Source organism: Oxyura jamaicensis, chromosome 2 (assembly GCF_011077185.1).
Source record: "Oxyura jamaicensis isolate SHBP4307 breed ruddy duck chromosome 2, BPBGC_Ojam_1.0, whole genome shotgun sequence".
In the NCBI taxonomy this organism is placed as follows: Eukaryota; Metazoa; Chordata; class Aves; order Anseriformes; family Anatidae; genus Oxyura; species Oxyura jamaicensis.
Genome location: NC_048894.1, coordinates 97,546,031 through 97,566,575, shown reverse-complemented (window position 1 = coordinate 97,566,575; position 20,545 = coordinate 97,546,031). Strand labels below are relative to the sequence as shown.

Sequence of the window (20,545 nt, the reverse complement as noted above, 5' to 3'; positions counted from 1 at the left end):
TGAGAAAGAAAGAAAGAAAGAAAGAAAGAAAGAAAGAAAGAAAGAAAGAAAGAAAGAAAGAAAGAGAAAGAAAAAGAAAGAAAGAAAGAAAGAAAGAAAGAAAGAAAGAAAGAAAGAAAGAAAGAAAGAAAGAAAGAAAGAAAGAAGGAAAAGAGGGAAAGAAGGAAAAGAGGGAAAGAAGGAGAGAGGGAAAGAAGGAGAGAGGGAAAGAAGGAGAGAAGGAGAGAGAAAATGAAAGAGAGGAAGAAAGAAAAAGAAAGAAAGAAAGAAAGAAAGAAAGAAAGAAAGAAAGAAAGAAAGAAAGAAAGAAAGAAAGAAAGAAAGAAAAACTCGGAATAGTTTACTCCTTTGGGGAGGAAGCAATAGAGTAGGACACAGAGCTTCTATGTATATCTGTATGTGGTTTGTCTCTTTCTTCCTTTGGAGTACTGGCATTTTATGCTGCAGGTACAGATGACCTGATCTCTCATGGTTAATAGAGTTGTTGTCCCTCTGAACCAGAGGTACTTTCCAGAGGAACTTTCTTGGACTTGCCTTGTTTAGGATTTCACTTTTAGCAATCATCGTAATTCCCGAAATCTATACTGTGCTTAAAGTGTATCTGTATAAAGATGTTCATATTCCTAGAGTTTATAGTCCTCACTGAAGATATAAATCAATGTAAAGTTTTACTGTCTAAGCAATACTATATCTAGAATGTACCACTGGGGGATTGATATCCCTTAGGTTAAACAACTGATGCTAATTGGAAGAGCAAAATCTGGATTGGGATGCACATTTAAAATCATTATGGTGCAGAAAACTCCAATTTAAGGTTTGGATCAAACAAATTTTCCACTTTCTGGATTGGAACCAAAGTCAGAAAATTTACTACATCTGATCCTAGAAATTCACTTACAGCATTTCTATGTAAATAAAATTAAACTCCCTTTTTGAGTTCCTTCTGTTGGTGAACATACTGAGACCACATTGCTCAACCAGTCACTGGTGAGAATTGTGGTGTAAAGTTATTGATAACTTCTATCAGTGATCAGTAACAGTGAGATGGTAAAATCAAGTTCAGATGCCAATCAGGAGGATTTTAGGAACATTTAGTCAAACTCGAAACTTCAAGTTAAACCTAAAACATCTACATGAACAATTTAATCCTACTTCTACAGCTCCATGGTCAGTTTCTCCATAAGCATATATGTAAACTAATACTGAAAACGTGTAAAATCTGTGCATTGAATAGCATCATTTCTTTCTACTAGGAAGAAACAGAAGATATTTGATTTTGTTTTGTTTCCTTTTACAGAAGAACTCAACGAGAGGGTAAAGAAACTAAGCACGTATATTTATAAATTATATAGAGATGGTTTTTGTGGAGGGTTTTCAACATTCAGCTTACTGAGTTCTACAGTGTCAATATCTGCAAGACACAGTGAATTAAATTTCTAAGCAAACTATGATAAAGTAGTTAAGTAGGCTGCAATTTCATTTTCCTGATGACATCACTGAAATAGATAATAATAACAGTAATAAAACCTGAACATTTTAATATTTTCCCTTGTTTCTTTTGTACAGTTTTAGCTTTTTAGTGTGCACTGAAACATGCATGTGAACCTAAGTATGAGGAGTATTAAAATTTTGAATGTTGCTATTCCACCAACATGCCAATTACTTCTAGAAAGTTTGGGTTTTCTGAAAATGTTTCTGATCGATTCATCTTTTCCCCCAACCTCTTCTGATTTTCTGGATTTCCTGGTTATTCAACTGAGCACAAATTGCTGTTCATACAGATGCACTGCCATGATTTCTGATTTGCAGGCTGTCACTCCCATTAATAACCTACTAGGCTGTCATGCTGTCATTCCTTGTTGCTGCAACGATTTGTTTCAAACATAGGGGCTGATTCATGAAGAATGAAAAAAGCAGTTGTCCTGTTTTACAGGAACCTCAAAATATTTATGCAGAAAATGTGTGAAAAGCACACACACCACTTTTATCCTGAAGAATGTGATTGCCAAATACCCAATTTGTTTTCTTGAGAAGAGAGAAAAAGAATATAGACTGGATTGCCTGCTTTTTTCTTTTTTTTTATTTTTTTTCCTATATGAAAATATAATGCTTTTAATAAAATCTTCCCCTGCTAAAATATCCCAAGTTCAGTTCCAAAGCTATGATGTGACACCTCAGGATGAAGTATAGGCTTAAAAACTGATATCAAAGCTGATTTTAGGGATTTTTTATTATTTCTCACATTGCATTTCCCAGAAGTATTAACGACAACTATCTTAGTGACAAAATGGGAAAATGTATTGGTCCCCTTCAGACTTTTGTTTTTCTTTCTGACCCACAGGTATTCGGCCAAATTTCACTTTCAGTGATATTGATGCAGCATCTTCACCTCTTACAGTCTTGTGCTTTCAGAAATGAGAAAACATGTTCCATTGGATTCACTGCTCAGTATGTCTCTGTACTGTAGTGCTATCTGTCTGCCAGTGCATGAGGATGTCTGGCTCAGTGGTGGTGGGGCTCACCTCTTTCCAAACACCTTGTGTCCCAGCATTAGTAATTCAGCTCACATCCCTGTAGCCTCACCAGGAGCTGGAGCTGCAAGGGGCCAAGCCCCTACACTTTTGCTGCCGCTGAGGCCTGGAGGTTGGCATATCTCCCAAGGAAACATGCAGACGGAGGCTTCTGAAGCAGGGAAAGAAAATAAGAGCAAGGGAACAAGGCAGGATGCTAACGTAAATCCAAACTTGGAGGGAAGGGAAGTGTGAGGGAAGGCTATTTGGATGTAGGCTGCAGTGCTGGCTCACGGTTTCTCGTGTTTCCCCTGCCATCCCCAAGCTGCTTCTCTCCAACCCAAACCTGTGTTATTAGAGCAATGTGAAAGTTTATGCTCTCCTTCCCCTCCTCTCCCACCCCACGCTCTGCCTGCTCTGAGTTCTGCCTATAGATGGCTGCTAATGAGCGAGCTACTTTAAGATACCTACTTAAAAATACTTAAATCATTAGGCTGACTTTGTACTCTGTAATTTAAACTAATATTTTAAAGAGGCAGCCTCCCAATTACAGGGTTATTGTTATCTTCTGTAAGACTCATGCATTAACCCACTTGAAAATTTGTCTCTGCCAAACACCATCAGCAGCCAGTCCCAAACCTGTCAATGCCATAGTATTTTCTAAATTGATGTTTAATTAATGAAGTACTATAGCAACAGGTTCTCTCTCTCCTTTTTTAATTTGATCTCCATGGCATTATAGGAACCTAAAGCTTCCACTAGGCATATATTCCTACCGTTTCCTTGTCAGAGGAAATGTATATTCATTTTAGACTTGCGGAGGCAATTACAGTAGCCACCAGTTGCCTACAGCAGCTAATCAAAGTGATAACCTGCAAGTTCTCAACTCCCCGTGAGACAACCCACTTGCCTCCAGCTGATGAATGCCAAAAGAGCAGCATGGGCCCACCAGTAATGACATCGTCATCTAAGAAAGGTTTTTAACTAACCCATGGTTTTATAAAGACTCTATTAACATCTCATAAAAAGAGGTCTAGATAAAGGATTCTAATAAGATTTTTTTAAAGGGAAATACCAGCCCTGATGTAAATGTCTATTGTAAAATATTAAGCTGGTATTTGCCTACTTGTAGCCTTTGCACCTCTCAAGTTGTGAAAAGCTATGAAGTCTTCCTCAAGTATTTCCAAGCACATGACTCACCTCTGACTAATACACCATTCATGTCCTTGCCCCAGTCCAGCCACACCATCAAGCACATGCTTCAACTTAAACAAATGTTCGATTCCATCAGTTTCAAGAGGATTCAGGGGCTTAAAGCTAAACATATGGGAGCACTGTAGAAAAATGGGCATAAACTACCAGAAACTAATACCCCAAATTGTTAGTTATACATATTCATAGTTGTTGCATACATCAGTAATAAGAAAAAAAAAATAATGTAATTACAAGAAAAAAAGTACTTATAAACAGTTCACAAATATTTGTTAGTAAAAGATCACCACACAGGTAGGAAACCTTTAGGCTTTTCTACATGACCAGTCCCTTGCTTTTGCTGGATTTTTATTATTTAGAACATAGGTGTACTTGGCAACTATGTGACCCTCTCCACAATCTGCCACTGTATTAGTGACAACAGCAGCATGAAAGACACACACTATATTTTTGTTTTATTCCAACAGTATATTTCAGAGTTCAGTGTATAAAAATTTAAAGCAAGGTGAATGAAAAGATTTGAAGGCTGCTTCGCAGACCCCCATTCCCTCCTTAAATGAAACAGCTACCCGCATGAAAAAAATTCTCAGTGGCTATGCTGTTCCTCTAATCCAGTTATTAAATCTGAGGTTTCTCTTTAAGGCTTCCGGCCAGGTTTTGACATTGGATTTCAGGATATTCTAATTAGTTGCAGTCCCAGAGGAGGCGTTCCTGGCTTCTTCCCCGAGCTGGGAGTCCTGGAGGAGCCCGGTCTGCAGGCTGCAAGGAGAGCGGGTTGACTTAGTACAATTTCCTACCCATGTTGCTCTCGTTGTCTGGGGAATGGACTTCTGCTCTACCATTTCCTAGTCTCATTAAAAAGTTGGTGAGCTTTTAAAGGCTTGCAGTTTCCATTTTTTAGGACTGTCACCACCTGCAGTGGCCATTCCATGCTTTGAAAGACACACGTCATCATGCTATTATTATTACTTGCCAGTGCTAGCACTTAGAGGACCTGAACGTGGCCAGCCCAGTAGCTCTGGGTACTTCTCAGCAGTAGAAGAGGTGATCCCTACCTTGGGATTTTACAGGATACCCAGCTCAAAGAGCGCACCAACACAGTGGTGTAGGCAAAACCATTTATTTTTTTTTCCCCATAGCAAATTTGAGGACAAATTGCTTGTCTTAACTTGAAAAATTAAAATAAAAAAAAATGTCTTTCAGCAACTTTCTCTCCAAAGAGCACCAAGTAGGAGAGTACTCCCCAGCTGCAGTGATGCCCAGCTGGTGTCCCCAGTGTTGTGTTTTGAGTTGGTGCTTGCTCTCCTGCCAGAGCTGGGCACCCTCTGCCTCCAGAGGAAGGAGTGGGGTAAAACTCCTTGACTAGCTTCCCCAGCAGCAGGGAGGCCAACCCAGGGTGAGGGGGGTAAGCACTGGGGCTCAGGCTCTCTGGCCAGGTGTGCACTCATCCTCCATAGGGAGAACTCCTGGTGATGGGGGTGCTATGCTTGCTAAAGCAAGCAGGCTATTCTAATCTTTTAGGAGATTACAGTAGTCTGAAATAACTGGGTTTAATAGGTGGGAGGCAGGTGTGGTAGATACAACAAAAAGACATTAATTGATAGCCATTAATAAATAGATAGCCATCATCTCATCTTTATAATTGAATACATACCACGTATGTAGGCCACTTTTGATCAGTGGCTCCCAGTACACCAGCAGTATCTGAAGCCCAGAAACTCTTTGTGTGTCATACCTTCAGGACTTTTTGACTTTGCCTGGGGGCCAGTGACAGGCCTGGATATGAATTTATCTTTGTTGGGGCAGTCTATTGCAAGTGTCCCCAGTCTGGTGGGATGAAATGATGAAATGCTAGAAATGTTATCATTTCAGTAGGATTTGTGCATGGCTGTTCCAAGGCTTCACTCAGTTCTCCAAATCTTCTTGATAGCCTCAGGAGATAACCATGGGAAACTAAGACTCCACCACATTTTTTTTTTTCCATTTCCACCAGTGTTGCGTGCAGTTTGAACACAGTGGGAAAGTCATAAACAAAGACACTTTTTTAGTCTACAGCCTTGCTTCCTGTTTGTGACAGAACCAATGACTTTCTACAGATTTTGAACTGCAAAATCATTTTTCTATTTTTTTTTTTCCTTCTCTCAGCATAAGATGCTATATAGCTCGCATATCAGGAGGATAGTCTAGCTAATGTGGGAACAGAAGCTGAGAACTGCTTGGAAAGTGGGATAAAATTTTCTTGAAGATTTTGAAAGTTATTTTTTTTGCATTTCAAACTCCCGCAACACAAATGTACACAAAGATTCAAAACTGCAAACTTCAAAATATTTTGATTTACCTTTTGAGGTAGTGGTTAGCTAAATTTTAATTGCAGGACCAAACCCTCTTCTTATAAATGATTTACATGAACTATAAGACTGTTGTATCTTTGGAGCCATGAGACAAATCTGAAGACAGTTCGAAAGTAAGAGAAGCAAAATTTGTCCTGTATAATCTGTTACAAATAATAACCCCCATGTAAGGAGCCACTTTCCTTTCTAGGCCAGCAGGAATACCTTTTGTTAACTGCATATATTTTGTTTGAGACATGGAGAGACAACAACCAACACCCTTTCCACAATTATACTTCCACAGTATAGAATTTTCTCATTTATAAAGTATGGAGTAAGATATTCATCCTTTGTATTTCAGATTATCAACCTAGATAAGATGGTGCTCTTAAAATCTGATTTCATTTTCCTCCAGTAGTACAGAGAGATGACACCTAACAGACGATACCAGCTGTCAGCTTTATGCAACCATATCTGTAGACTTCAGACAATTATCTGTAATCAATAGCTATAGCATCATGGTAATAAAATTATAGTACTTACATATAATTACACTTATGTTCAAATACATCCAGTTGCATGCAGAGAATATATCAATGGACTAAATCTTGATAAGTCAGTAATTCTCAATAGAGGGGACAGTAGGTCAGACCTGTGTTTTCCAAGAAATCTGGTTCAGAAAGAAAAAATAAAACTTTCCCTTTTACCTAACTTTTTAATATTGCCGTCCTTTTAGATTTTAGAATAAACTGTTCTCAGAAAATCTTTGTAAACATAACCCTGATAACCCTGCTCATGCTGCTTTTTATTTTCCTACTAAATAAAACTATTGCAATTACATATATATGACAGAATATAACACAGCCAGTCTATCATGTACTGATTTACTCACTTAAGATCAGAAATTAGAGGACACTCTTGGATCCACCTGTAAAGCCACCACAATTATTTTTTTCATACCATCATAAAAATAGGCCTATATTATATTTCTCATTTTGTGCTTTCCCCATTCAGTTTCAATTTTGTACCTCTCCCTGCTCCTTTTTTGTTCTCCTTTTATTCTTTCATTTCCTGGTCCTCTATTCATTCCAGCTTTCTCCTTTAATTTTCTCTCCTACTACTACTTTTGAATTCTGAACATTGATGTTCAAGATACTATTCTCTGCCAAAAAGTGTTTGTATTGGTATTAAAAATAATTCTTATTTTATTTTATTTTATTTTATTTTATTTCATTTTATTTTATTTCATTTTATTTCATTTTTCTTCATATATATATATTCTAATACCTTGGCCATATTACAGACCCTGATTTCAGTGGTTATGGGACTTTTCCTTATGTACATAATGAAATCTTGGGTCCCAGTTACCCTGCTGTTATGAAAGAGGGAGAAAAAAGACCCTTAAAAAAAAATGCAGGTATCTGGGCATGTTTCCCACCAGTCACCACTGCTGTTTAAATGCATTAAAAAAAAGATCTGTGCAAGCAGCAACAGGTAGGAAATGAAGGTCATTATAAAAGGACTGATAGGATCGGACTTTTCTCTTTATGACTTACACGTGCAGGCTCTTGGCAAGAGTTTCTCCTCTTTCTAGATGAAGAGGCTTTCTCAAAAGGTGAAATGCTTATGGTCAGACTTTATCGTTTCCATCAAAAAGAATAGGTACTAATTGTAGATTTTATACAAAAATACATCTTTTTGCCTAACCATCACTACCTGCAGCTGAGAAAAAGAAAGTGGTGCTCATTGATGGAGAGCCTGGTTTGGCTGTCTACAAAGAAGCCAGATCTGTTGTTTCTGTAGACATGTCTGAATCAATTTTGAACCAGCTATCTTGGTGAGGTCGAAGCAAGAAGACTTCTTGCCTCCTTCTGTGGCATTTGCAGCCCACCCAGGGTTTGCTCCCTCAAATGTGGCAGTACCAGAATGTACCAGCAGGACATGGGGCCAGACTGCGCCACATAGGTGTCTTGTGTGATTTCCATCAGGCTTCAAGAGACAAGGCTCTTGCTTTGTAAATTATGAGGACAGATGAAAAGAAGAGGCAGTTTACCTATGGTGTGCTTCCAAAAACCACAGAGAGTGTAGGCTCCTGTAGCAAATTGTCCTTATCCTCGCTGAGAAAACTGACCCTTAACTGTCCTGGAGAGAAAAGGTGTTTCCGATTCCCCCTACATCAGGTCTTGGTATCAGATCTGCACTATTTTCTGAAACTGCAACACAATGCCATTATCAAAGTGGATTTAAGTGTTTAAAGCCTACAAAATGTGGATGCTCTGAGCAAAGATTTCCTTTTGGGAAAATAGGTCATGTCCTGAAAGCCAAGCATAGTCAGAAGATGGTCAGCGTGTCTTAGCAAATGGCATATAATTTCTTAAGTGCTTGCTAAAGAAATAATGTACAGCCAGAGAAAAAACTAGAGCTGTCATATCCTGAAAGATCTGATTTACAAGAGATTTTGCTTTTTTCTTTTCTCTCTTTTTTTTTTTTTTTGCTAACTAGAGTTAAAAACAAGGTAATCACACTATAATTATAGCTTTGATCAGTTCTCTGCTGAAGACAAAAATGATTCTATGTAGGTCACTTGTGGATTCTTAAGTTTCGATAAACAGACTCATACCATGATAATACCAATTTAAAATCATGTGCGGTATGCACACACAAAATCTGCAGCTGTTTCAGGTATTGTCACTAATGGCTTCTTGTGTATTTCACTATAAACTCTTTATAAATTATGTTTATTGTCTTCTAATTAGTAGTACTAACAGTGAGTAATATCAATAAGGTCATTAAATATGTAAACAATAAATAATAGTAATATTAATGCCACCAAGCAGCAACACTTGACAGCACTGTGTATATTCAGTCAGCCTAATAGTATATTTCTCTGCACTTCAACAGCCAGACATGGAACGGTGCCAGTCATGGGGTTAATGAGCATCTAGACAAGTGTAGAAGAAGCAAAGTTGGTTCACAGTTGGTCCAAAAAAAAAAAAAAAAAAAAAAAAAAAAAAAAAAAAGGAGTGTATCCAGTGTATCCTAACTCTTCAGGAATTACAGGAAAAGATGTGGACTTTGGGGATCATTTTACCACTTCAGTTCTACATGCCCATCCATTTTTCCTGGACAAGCAGTGAGACTGAGCTATAATATCCAAATTGGTGGACCTAGCCAGAGTGATAGATTTGACTTCTAGATTGTGTAAAGATAAGTCAGTGACAAAAAATGAAGCATTAAAAGCTAAGCAGGTGACCCCCTACACTGGATACTATAATCCCTTATTTTGTTTTATTTTGTTTTGTTTTGTTTTATTTTATTTATTTCATTTTATTTTAATTATTTTATTTTATTTTATTTTTAGACAGTTCCCTTGAAGAGGGGTGAGTTTTTTTTTTTTTTTTTTTTTTTTTTCTAATGAGAGTTTTACACTGATCAGCTTTTGCTCTCTGCTAAATTTGGCTGACATTACTGGAGAGGACAGCTATGGACTGAAGGAAAACAAATTATTTTCAAACCAATGGAAACCTTGTAGAAGCAATGAATTAGGTTCTATATGGTCTTTGCTTCTTCAGCTAGAGAGGGTACATAAAGATGCCTTTATGCTTATGGATAAATTTCCTTGTCTGTCTATCAAGGATAACCAGATTTTTATTATAAAATGAAAATGGAAACTATTTTTTGGAGAAAGGGCAACATCACCTTTTTGCCATTACCAGGATAGCACACTGAGAGTGCCTGTACACTGATTAACATTTGGCATGTGATTCTGAAATAAACTGCATCTTTTAAAACTACCTCAGTCTGTGCATTCATACCAGACCAAAACAGCAAAGCCATGGGATTTTCTTTTTCTGGTCTTTTATTCCCGTATGAGCAAAATGAATGATCTTTGGAATGATCTTTGCCCTTTCAGCCCTCACAGTTTGCAACACAGGAAGTCCACCCCTGTTTTAGATCAGCCCGTCCATAAAAGTTAGCTCCACATCATATGCCCAGAACTCCATCACTGTGGCAGGTGCTAATGGGGTTTTTGGCCACTTGGAATTAATGTACCCTACCAAGTGACTATCTGGGGAGCTTCTAGCACAAATCCAAAAGCATTTAATGCAAAATTAAACACTTTAACAACAAACAAGCAAACAGTATTCTTTGCTAAAACACTTCAGCTATTTTGCACCCAGGCTACTTGTGACACTTTGCTGGACTCAATACAGAAACAATAACTGTAGCCCAAAAAAGTCTTGTATGTCATTCTGCTCTGCTTAAAAGCAATAGCTGGTATATAATCTCTGGTTGTGTTTTGTTGTTTTTGTTTGTTTGTTTGTTTGTTTTTAATCACACTTTTACTTAAGAATTCTTAAGTTCCTAGATAAGGGCTATTTAACAAATACTGTTTATTCTCCCACCCTGAAATCTCTTTTTATTTGTCTGATGATCCACACATTACAATAGGTGAGCTCCCAAGACCACTTCATCCACTCTTTAGTTCTGAAATATAAACTCTGGTAGAGTTCAGAGACAGCTTTAGGTCCCCAGAAAAGGTCATTCCATTTCTTTCAGATTAAATTTTGCATGCATATTCTCTCTGGTTTACTGTTTTAGAAACCTTTTCTATACCAAACAGACATGAAACAACCTTCTTGCTTTTCTTTTCTCATATTTTGCTATTTCATCATTCTGCCCATATTCTGTTTCTCTGGTTGCAGACAGACTCATCTTTTCTGGCCCTCTTTCCTTGTCAGCCTCTCGCTTTCAATCCAGAGACCTCCTCCATTTTCTCACTAGAAATATGAAGCTAGATGTTTAACATACGGATCTTTGAAAGTGCTGGGCACCCTCTAACAGACAGTGATAGATCTTCCCTAGTTTCTACTGGAGTTGAATTTCCTTGGCACTTTCTACTATCATGCCTGTATACTTAGGGCTTTTCCATTTTGGAGCTCAGCCTTCACTACCTTTCAACACCTCTCCTGTTTCTGAGGACTGTCTTTCATGCAGTTCCCACTGCTCTTTTTCAGTCGGCTTAAAATGCTATCTTTAGCTGTCTTCAATTTTAGCAAACTCCAATTTTGTTTGAAAAACTAAATCAGACTTTAGCGGTCAACCTATGCATGTGCATAAACTTCAGAAATGGCTGTCGCATTTGATATTCCAGGCTGCAAATGCAATGTATCTCAGTTTCTGAGTGTGATGATTGCTTCCACCTAACTAGGAGTAAAACAAAGAACAGAGGTGGGTTTTTTTTGTTTGTTTGTGTTTTTTGTTTGTTTGTTTGTTTTGAATTAGAAGCAGACATTCTGCTCTGTACTTCAATGAAATCCTAATAATGCTAAACACAATAGCCACACTGGTTGCTTTTTCATCCCAAATTCCCAGTTTGAAATCCTGAGTGGTCTGATCTTGCATTCCATGCTCAATCTGAGAACAGTATCAGTTTGAGAGGAGGGCCATGGAAATAAGGTTTTCCTTACAGTTGATCAATAGAGGGCATAATTAAGGACTGTAGGCCAAATCCTCAACCAAGGTAATTCACAGTGATTTACTCCACCTGCAAATCTAGCTCCCAACATGGAACTGCTGTTGTTAAAATGCTAAATCACTCCCAATCAAGTCAGAAAAAATGTATTCTGTGCTTACTTTCCCATTCTTACTTCTTTGAATTTCCCTTAATTTGAATGCCTATCCCTCAGGAGATGGAGACAACCATTTCATGAAAAAGGGCAAATGTAAATTTTAATACAGGGTCTGCTTGACCCCTCAAAACAGGTCAAAGTTGGGATAATTATGGTATCTGACTGATGTTCAGATGCTTACATTCCCTGATGAATCCATAACTAACTCTATGTGATGGAAATATCTCACATTATTCCTGTGTTTGCCAGCTTGCAGTGTCATTCCAGATGGCAAACACAAAAATAGCCTGAAAAATTTCTTTCCGAAATTCAGGCTCTAAAAGTGTTTTGTTAGTTCTACAACAGATTTTCCAAGACGTTCAAACTGTCCAGTGCTTAAAACATAAAACACCCCAGCAGGAGTATTTTGTAAAACCATTGTTACAGTAAATTTCAGGCCATTACTAATTTAATTACTGGCTACTTACTAAAAGTGTATTTATTTGTTCATTACCTCTCTAAGAAATCTACCTCTGCTGGATTTTATTCTTTGTGTGATGCTGCTTTCATTAGAGTAGGAGTATCTTCAGAGCAATAGAATTGTAAAGGTCTCAGTTGTTAACATGAAAGTGGGACTGCTTAAATTTGATTACTGTGTTTAATGAAGTGTCACATTTATTTACAAGATGACATGATGAATCACATTACAGTTATCACAAATCAGCTTATAAGAATGGACAAATGGTTCAATAAACCAATGGATTTACAAATCTAAGATGAACGCATTTGGTTTTCTTGTCATATTTCCCTTTTCTAAAAAAAATGGCAGTGCACTATTTACTTTAGCCCAGGAGCTAAATTGGCAATTTGCTTTTTTTAAAAAAAAAAAAATTAAAAAAAAAAAAAAGAGAAAGAAAGAAGAGAGGAAAGAGAGGGTTTGTATTTCATGTGTTATAACTTTCTGTCTCACTGACCAAAACTGCCAGATTCACATGGGCAAATCTAGTCTACCTCAATGTGTTCATTAACCTTAGAGCCACACATGAGTTATTTCCTTACTCTTCTAATGACTCCCATTCCATCCCTAGCAGAAGACCTGTCCTACATCCATAGCAGATACTACATCTCCAAACAGAAATCATTTTGCCCGTTTCCTTCATTTGCACATATGCTGGGCCTTAAACTGGGGTTCAAATTTCCCCCAAGAACACCATTCCTAAGATTAAAATAAAATTGTATCTGCTTGCCTTTTGATACTTCCATCACCTTGCCCTGTGTAACAGCAGTGACGTGAGTTGACCAAAGCCTGAAGAAAATCAAAAAGTGAATAAGCATCTGTGCAGCCCTTCTCCCCTCCCTGACCTTGGAGTCTTCATTAAAAAGGTCTTAGTTCACTTCCATACGAGGGAAATTGGCTCATTTGTGTGCTGTACTCTCTCTCTCTCTCTGCCTGACTTGCAGAGGAATTTGTTTGAAACATTTTTTTTCGGCACATTTCTGTTTATTTGTGTTTGCCCTGCAGAAATGCTAATGCAGGTTCATTGCATTAAACAGGCCTGATAACATCTGAGTGCACTCACATATGTGTAGGCTGAAAAGCAGCCACGTAGCGGGGAGGGAAGGGGGGTTGAGGAGGCCATGTGTGTGTTTTGGGGTATGCATGTGCATGGGGGGAGGCTTCCAAGTAGCTGAGCTCGGGCTTTCGTGGCACATCTGCATTTAGCCCTATTTGAGTGACAGGTGTACATGGATGCCACATCGGCTGCCAATATGTTATGAGACCATGGTAACAATCGCTCATCTCTGGGGAGCTATGTTGCCTCGTTCCTCAGTATCAGACATGAAAGAAATAATTTCAGGTGCCAGAAAAGGAACTGTGATAAAAGAAAACATTTCGGCTTTCATGGCACTGGAGTTTGCCCTGAGGCAACAGCTTTGATAAAAAAAAAAAAAAGTGTCTCTTTCTTTACATTCACAATTAATCCATGATTATCTACAAGCAATCCTTTGGCCTATAGGATACTGACAGAAAAGTTGTTTTTCCTTTTTTTAAAAAAAAAAAAAAATTATTATTATTATTCCTTGTACATTTCCTGCTACATGCACCTATTGTATCACACAAGTCTTCAAACCCTGCTGAAGCTAGAGACAGTTTCCCACCCCCACTTTGGGAAGTTATGTAGATATCAGACATATCTGTGTAGAATAGCTATTGTTAGCTGAAGTATTAACATATAATGTTTCTTCAGTTGTATATTTAAGAAAGATATGAAAGAGGGCTATTATACCACAAGCAAAGGTGAACCAATTGCTCTCTTTTGCATCATTCTGTGTCATCAGCCAAAAGAAAATTTCGGTATATTTTAAGAGCAAAACAACGAGCTTCATTCAGGAGGTGATATTATTCCTCTCTGCATGAGTTCACTTTCATTTGATGTTGACTGGATTCAGTATTTATCGTGTCCACCTGATATCGCCAAGACCATGCTTCACTGTCGAGGTCAGGTCCTGCCCAAGGGATGTGCTGGGTCACATCGTAAAACAAACAGCACTGGAGTTTCAACCCAGGCAACCTTCATATTTCATTGAGCCTCGGTATGAACTGGTGGTATGCAGCCTCCTCCACAAGGACTTCAATACCCAACACTTCGAGGTACCATTCACTTGCTGAAAGGACACAGATATGTCACAGAATGTGAGCATTTTTGGCCAGTTGACACAGCATGCCCCACCTCGTCCTGGTGAGCACCTGAACATCCTGGTCCACTCACATCCCATACGTATCCTGAGGCACAGGCAGAAGCTCTTTTTCAGGGCTCATCCAAGAACTGTTCAGGCAAGACTGTTGCTGGCATGAAGGAGGCCGAAAATCACACAAGAAAGGACCCACCATAAATTATCCTGGGCACAACCACCAGAAATTATCTTGGACACAACCACCTGTGGCCCAGGCCTAGCACTTACCCTTCCCAATCTTTGGGTCCTGTGTCCCAGTGAGCCCGCAGAGCCACAGCTTGACACAGTGCTACCCTCCTTTGGTGGGGAAGCCTCCATATCATCTGAATTGTTAAGCAAATCTGCTAGTCATCTTCCGTACATATCTGAAAAATTATATACTCAAATAATTCTCCACCTAATATTTCCACAGAATAACTCCTTTTGTCTTTACCAGAATATATTAACTTTTTTTTTTCCAATGACAAGCATTGCAGCCGCAAAGTAAAAAAATACAGCAGTGCTCCAACAAGTTGGGTGGCCTGGGACATAACTGTCCACACAGAAGATGTGTGGGCTTTTTCCAAGAATCTTTCTTCCTTTTTTTTTTTTTTTTTTTGGTCATCTCAGCAGACGCTTGTTCTTACTGCATGAACAGCTTAAACAAAACAAAACAAACAAACAAACAAACAAAAACAGTCTATGGACTTACTGTGCATCTAGCATTACACACTTTCACCTGGATTTTCCAATGGGAAGAAAATTTCATGTATATATAACTTCACACCTCTTTGTCTCAGTTTCTTAGTCGGAAACACAGAAATATCTTTCCTTATGCAGACACACATCTAAAGATCTGATAAAAATACCAAAAATTGATTTAACAATAATATTTAACATCACATAACAGTAGCCAATAATGAGTTCAGATTTGTCTTCTTATTCATCTCAGTCATGGCTGACTTCTTGAGCCCATCCCAAATTTCAGATTTTATAATGGTGGCTCTTAAGCAGCAACAAGTTGTCTTCTCATTACTTATTTCAGGTCTTTTTAAGGGGTGCAATGACATACAGTGTTTTCTCCTGGTGGATATTAACTTTTGCAACACTACCTGCCTACAGGGTACCGGTAATTAAGCAGCTTGTGCAAGAAAATTGAACAAAAAGACAAAGAAATTACCTTGGTCTGAATTCTTCAGCTACCACAATTGTAGCAACTCTGTGTTTGTTTTTCCTCCTCATTTTTCTCCATCTAGATCTATCTGTCCACATGGATGGATGTTTCTTTTTCTATATCACTGTCTCTCTCTCTCTTTTATTTTTTTCATCAGCATACATCATTGTCCAGTTTTACATTACTGTCTTCCAACTAACCCAACCTAATATTTTCAAAGATGGGTTGATTGTGTAATGGAATAATAACAATCTGAAGGATAATAAAAAACAGATTGGGGAGATGAAGGAATTATCAGGGAGCAAAGACCTAACATGGTATTATAAGTTGTGTACTTATAGCTCCTTTGCTCTAACAAGGAGCTGCATAAAGCTAGGTAGCTTTTCTTCTCAAACAAAGCTGAGAGAAGGAAAAAAAAAAAAAAAAAAAAAAAAGACTTCTGTGTGTATGTTGGTACGTGTTTCAGGGGAAAAAAAAATCAGGACATTGTGAGCAAACTGGCTCTGCAATGGATCGACAAGGGTTTATTATTCTGAGCAGCACTCAATCAAATGTGGCCCCTATGAACAGAGAGTAATGTTGGCGAATCATCCTGGGGGCTTTTTTTTCTGTGTGTGAGTGGTATCCATCTGTCAGCTGTCAGTGCCAGTGAGAGATATACAGAGCTGTCACTTCTTGTCAGCCAGCATTTGTGAGGCCTTTTGCAGCTGCTACACAACACATACTGTCCTTATTGAAGGCCAGCAAGGAGTCTTGGAGAAGATTCTGCTGGGCAGGGTGAAAAGGGGAAGAGAGATGTCAGGACCACTGTAGGAGAACAGCCTTGACCCATCAAAGATTTTTAGCTTCAGTCTCAAAATCCTATTCTTTTCTGAATATTAATGATAATAAAAGGCAGATGGAGAGCTGAGGTAGTGGCATAGCTGTATGCTCTGCATTTCGAGATTCAAGGCAAGTCTTGCACTCCCTTTAGTACCTTTGGAACCTGTAATAATAAATATGGTGGGATGCAGGTGGTGATGCATTCCAAAGAGTCCAGTGCTGCATCCTGAATGAAATGAGGAAGGGGACAAACAATTATTCCTCCAAGGAAAAAAATCTCCATCCATCACTCCCCAGATATACATGCATATACAAGATAGATGTGCGTGTGTGAAAAACATATATGCGTACCCACACATTTTAGAAGTGTTGGAGCTGCACTGGGACTGTGCTGAATTTAGGGCTAAACTGAAATTCAGGTTCCAAGGCACTGAAATCTTGCCAACTGTTTTCTCAAAATGTTGGCTCCAAATGCTGAAAATCTCATGAGATCAGCTGTTCTTCTGAGCTTTCCTCCATCGTGGGCTGTATCAGAACCAGCTCCAGCAAATAAGATGCCTTTTTAGTTTGTGATCCGCTGCAGATTTACAGCACTGATAAGGACCAAAAGTTTTGTGTCCAGGCTGTTTGATCTTGCATATTATCAATCACAGATGGAACTGAGATACTGTTTCTAAGTAAAGGATACGGATTTTAGAATATTATTATAGAATTGTAGAGCATTATTACAAATGTGTCTGTATGCCAATTTTTTTTTTGCATAATTTAAAGAAGAGTTATTGTTTAAATCTATAGAGGACATTTTGTTTTGCTTTACATATTTACAGTTGCCCTCACAGCAAAGCTAAACTAACATGTCCAAATTGCAAGGCAACAAGATAGGATAAATCCATATACATGGAACTGGGAAATGCTAAACTCTACTCATTGCTTTTCCATTGACTCTACAAGTTGCCTCAAGCTGCTCATGCCAATTGTCTGCTTGTTTCCCATTTGGTGATAATATTTAATTGCCACCCTCACAAGGGCACCATGTTGATGAATCTTTCAACCAGTCTTTGAGCTTGTAAAAATCTCAGCACATGCAAAGCTCTCACCAAACCAACTGAGCTGTGTAATTCCAGTTGTAGGTTCATAGTGCAAAGCTAAAAAACATAGTCCTAATTCTGCTCTAAAAATTATGCGAAGGTGGAAGATTTAAGTGATGTTAAAACTCTCAGTACAGTGCGGCTTTGTACATTACTAAGCCAACGTTTAAGCATAAGATCTCATGCTACAGATTTTTTTGGAGGTTCTCTTCTTTTTCTGCTGATACCTTTTCAAGAAATTAAAAATTCTGGATTAAAAACAAAATCAAGGGTACGTTTGTATAGTACATAAATCAGTGAGGTCCTGTTCAATGACTAGAGCTTGCATTTAATGCATAATAATGATAACATGGTAACAATACCTATAATATAATAATTAGATAAGTATAATATTATATATCCTATATAATATTAAATAGAAAATAGAAACAATTCATTTTAATTACTTTGCATGATTCATTTACTTCACATGCAGATGAAATTAAAAATCCTGTAGAATACTAAAAAATAGTAAGTCTGGATAATTATATTGTTTAATTTTTTTTTCTAGGTTTCAGAAGCAGACTGCTATTGTGAAACCCAAGCAGGAAGTACTTCACTGATTCATTTTGTGCCTGTAGAATTTTATTTTTTTTTATTTAAAAGATGCAAAAAAGATTTATAATTTAGCTTAGGGTTGCTTGAAAGCCTGCTCTGTTTGGTTACCAGTTTCAAACACATATGGTATAACTCATATTGCTGCAAGTAAAACAAGACTGACTGTTGAATGAGCATAACACTGTAATAGCAGAATGTCTGCATTTAGCCCTTTTAACTCAGATCTGCTCACAAGCCAAAATCAAATGGGAAACAATTAGTGCCTGTCAGAAAATGATTTCCCCCTTCCCCCTGAGAAAATCCAAAAATGCAAAAGAAAAAGAAAAAATGTTCAGCTGAAAAGTATTAATTTTGTGTTGGAGATGCTGTTCCAATAGCTCATGGGAATTGTAGTTCATATGCCTCATGTCCCAATTCTTTTCAATGACTTAATCCCTTATTAGACTGTCTCTTGCCCTTAGTCTCCCCTACACACTTCCATGAATAATTTTGTCATATCATGGAGGATCCCACTATTTGTATCCAGGAAAGATACAGGAAGATACAGGAAACCCCATAAAGGGAACCTGATCCATAAATGACAGTGGGAGTTTGTGGCTCTAAACAACTTCTGTCAAGCTCTGTGGCAAAGCTCTAAAGTTTGGGCAATTTTGTGATTTGAATGAGAAGTCACAGATACAATTCTCCTCTCTGAATTAAAGTCTAAAGCTTACCACACCGCAGACTAAGAAGGCTCTGGATACTTCTCTTTTTAATTTCCTGCAATAACAGTAGCTAAGATTCTGAGGCATCCTCCAAGATGAACCCCTTAAATAAACTGTAGTGAGCGAACAGTACAGAAACCATATTGCAAAAGTGCAGTGTACCTGGAAGGTTACAGCATTTCTTGTGAAAGTTACAGGTATGCACAAAACCTCTAGGGTCACAGATGTGAATTCTTTCTCATGAGCCCTCTAGAAGTGTACCGCATTATGGCCTTTGTCCACCAAAGCACAATTTGCTGGATTACCACAGAGTGCCTTATAAATATTATTATTTCCTGGGGGAGAACAAGAGAAGGGCACTGCTTCAGAGATGAGGGGCATGATAGTCGTTATTGTGATTAGGAAGAATAGCAGCCTGGGGATCTTTATAAACTTAGTTATTCTTGGGTTTGGAAAATGACAAGCCTGAAGTAAATTGGGATTGAGACGAAGAAGCTTGTTTACAGCAACTTGCAGTCTAACATCCATTCTGGAAAATTCTGGTGGAAACAAAGACACTCCGTTTTTCCTGTGTTGCAATCAAAACAGCACGGTGGTCTCGGTTAAATATGGCCACTATCTATTTTCCTATTAGTAATATATCTGTATATCCCATACCTCCCTGAACCAGACTAGAAGGACACTGTACCCTTTTCAGTTCTCCAATGTTGTTTTAATTATTAAATTGCAGGACTCTGCTTCCTTGATGTTTTGTGCAGTTGTTTATTTGCTATTGGGCATTTCCCCAGCCTGCCTACACCATCTAAATTTGAAGAATGCATTTTATTTACCCCCCAGATTTCCTTCTCAGGCTTGCTTGCTGTCTCTGCTGATCCTGCCCCTGCTTTTCCCTGCCCATTCAGTTGGACTTCTCCCCTAGATTCCCAGCAGAGAGCCCAACAGAACGCACAGACACAAAACAAACAAACAAGCAAAACAATTGTGTAGAGCAGAGAAGTAGGTAGACATGGTGTAGACAAGATACAGCCCAAAGCAAGAGAAAGACTACTCACAACAGTGGCTCCACATCTAGCCCACAAAGGCTCGGTTGTTGGGGCACCAGGCCTCTCAGGCTCACCAATCCATGTAGATGTTGTCTGGTTTCCTTGCTATTCTAGGCATGAAGAAAGGGTGGAAGCAGTCTGGAGACTGACCAGTTTCTCACGTCTCCTCATTTCCTGGCTGTAAGAGCTACACAGGCTCAGCAAAATCAGGGAGCATGGCCTAGCATGGCCAGGAGCTGAGCACCAGGCCCAAAGAGCCTGAGTGGCTCTGGCACTCAAAAGCTTCACAATTAGGGTGCAGAAATACAGTTCCCCTCATTTCACCACTTTGAAACCCTCAGGTATCCTCGGTAAAGACAGAATCACAGAATCACAGAATTTTCTAGGTTGGAAGAGACCTCAAGATCATCAAGTCCAACCTCTGACCTAACACTAACACTCCCCACTAAACCATATCCCTAAGCTCTACATCTAAACGTCTTTTAAAGACCTCCAGGGATGGTGACTCCACCACTTCCCTGGGCAGCCCGTTCCAATGTCTAACAACCCTTTCGGTAAAGAAGTTCTTCCTAACATCCAACCTAAAACTCCCCTGGCACAACTTTAGCCCATTCCCTCTCGTCCTGTCACCAGGCACGTGGGAGAACAGACCAACCCCCACCTCGCTACAGCCTCCCTTGAGGTACCTGTAGAGAGCGATAAGGTCACCCCTGAGCCTCCTTTTCTCCAGGCTGAACA

General features: G+C 38.6%; 1 long non-coding RNA gene across 1 annotated transcript; it reads right to left on the bottom strand.

Moving 5' to 3' along the window:
• Window positions 1–13,756: 13,756 nt before the first annotated feature.
• On the bottom strand, window positions 13,757–14,767 carry LOC118162920. Its single transcript, XR_004748715.1, has 2 exons — window positions 14,629–14,767; window positions 13,757–14,331 (listed from the first exon to the last, which is right to left on the bottom strand). It is a non-coding gene; the product is annotated as an uncharacterized LOC118162920 (long non-coding RNA).
• Between the last annotated feature and the right edge of the window lie 5,778 nt (window positions 14,768–20,545).